This window comes from Cetorhinus maximus, chromosome 25 (assembly GCF_964194155.1).
Source record: "Cetorhinus maximus chromosome 25, sCetMax3.hap1.1, whole genome shotgun sequence".
Lineage (NCBI taxonomy): Eukaryota > Metazoa > Chordata > Chondrichthyes > Lamniformes > Cetorhinidae > Cetorhinus > Cetorhinus maximus.
Genome location: NC_135903.1, coordinates 12,519,749 through 12,521,759, shown reverse-complemented (window position 1 = coordinate 12,521,759; position 2,011 = coordinate 12,519,749).

Genomic DNA, 2,011 nt, shown 5'->3' with positions numbered 1-2,011 from the left:
GCAGATTTTAAACTTTCGAAAGGGAACTTGGTATTTTGATGACTATAACAAAGTGCCCCAGCTACTCGGACCAGATCCTATGAACAGAAGTTAATTGATTTTGATATCCTCTCCACCCCCCCACCCCCTTCCCCCTCCCCCTCCCCCACACCATGCACCCTCAGACATAGACTACCCCCAACAGGGGGTTAGTGTAACCTGGTAAGCCCTCACAGCTTGGGTCTCTCCAAGTCTGGCACAGATGCAGCGCTGGAGGAAGGGTATGGAAGCTGGGGTCCATCCTAGAGAAGATGATAGATAAATGCTAATCCCAGCCCATGCTACTTTCATAGGCCTCAGGACCAATACCTAACCAGGGGAAAATATATCAAGTGCCAGTCAGGATTCCCAGACCACGCTGTTATCCAGCACCACTTACAAGAAAGTGCTTTGATGCCCTTTGAGAAGGTTGGACCCAGCTGTGATGCCCTCAACAGTTCAATATTCCAGTAAACGCTCGCTAAGTGGATTTTCACTGAGAGACGCTGGAGGGCAGGCAGCTATGGAACTATCCCCCAACAAGAAGCAACCACTTATAGAAGCAGAGAGCGTGTGGAGAATGGGAGATGGTAGTTCAGTTGAGTTTCATTCTAGTTATTTCCCCGGCCATCCCAGTCTGACTCTCCAGAACAATGGTGGGGGGGGGGGGGAAACGAGGTTTACTGCAGCAAATCCTGATTTTAAAAGTGCCTGCAGGTAATAGAGACTCTGCACAGACCACAAAAAGTCCAATTACTGACTTACGCTCTTACCTCAGGGAGCAATTAATGGTAAAGAACTGGAGCATGAACTCTGTATGGTTGGTGAAGGGCACTGGGCAATATCAAGCTTGAAAAGCCAAAGTTACTGAATCGTCATTTCCCTGGGTCTGAATAAATAGCTTCAAATCCAGCCAATGGCCCACTCTCGACTGCCAGAAATCAGATGAAAAAAAATACATTTTTTTGACAGCTCGAGCAACCGGTTAAAGTTGAGACACTGCGGCTGGAGAGGAAAGTCTGTCGGTTTGTAATAGTGAATAAAAGGCCCCTTGCGCCGGTCCAGATGCCTAACCTTGCTGCACAGTGGCGCTAGTGTCAGGGCCTTTGATCTCGGAACACCTGTAAACCGAATTCCTTCTTAAAAAATGAACATTCACAATTAGATTGAACCATTGCCTCCCCTCTTGCTACAGGAATGTAACGATGACCAAGTGACATGCGAGATTTCCTGCCTCCCTACGTTCAGCTCCTCTCGCCGCCTTGCAATTAGAGAAACTGAGAAATAGGTTAACCGAGTCATCATCTTTCCAACGGTTTGGTGGGGGGGGGGATGATCACACTAAAAAATGTGTTTTTTTTTAAAAAGGGTTATTGGAAATGTGGAGCCCAGTCCCCCCCAAAAGGAATGGATAGTGGGGAGTACTGGAGCTCCCAAGAGCCTATGGGGTCCATAGATGTTTGTTAGGTGTGGGCTTCAAGGAACATGGTGCGGAGGTGGGTAAATGGGCAGTTCAGATACAGATTAGCCATGATCCAATTGAACGGTGGAACATGCTCGAGGGGCTGAATGGCCTCGTGCTGTTCATATAGAGATCTGCTTATTGTCTCCGATGAGGGAATATTTCTACAAATCTTACCCCCAACCCTGCCCAGAGATTAAACAGTTGGGTCGGATCCGTGATGAGGTGGGTGTATCTGGGCTGTGACCAACACAAACCTAGTGAACTAAAGGGCCTTTTCCCCAGTGTTTTATGTTCCACGTTATTTGTGATATTTCTAAAAAGCAGAAGCCAAAACAATCTGTGGTATATTGTTTTTAATTTGCTTTTTACAAAAACTCACAGGACTTATCAAAGGTAGTTTTACTGAAACCAGGCCCGGTATGAATGACCTGTATCACCATACAATTTACAACTTAAAGGAAAACTGCAATTAGTCTGAAAAGCTGTTTAAAATGGTTACAGCAGAAAGACTGCACAAAACACCAGCCA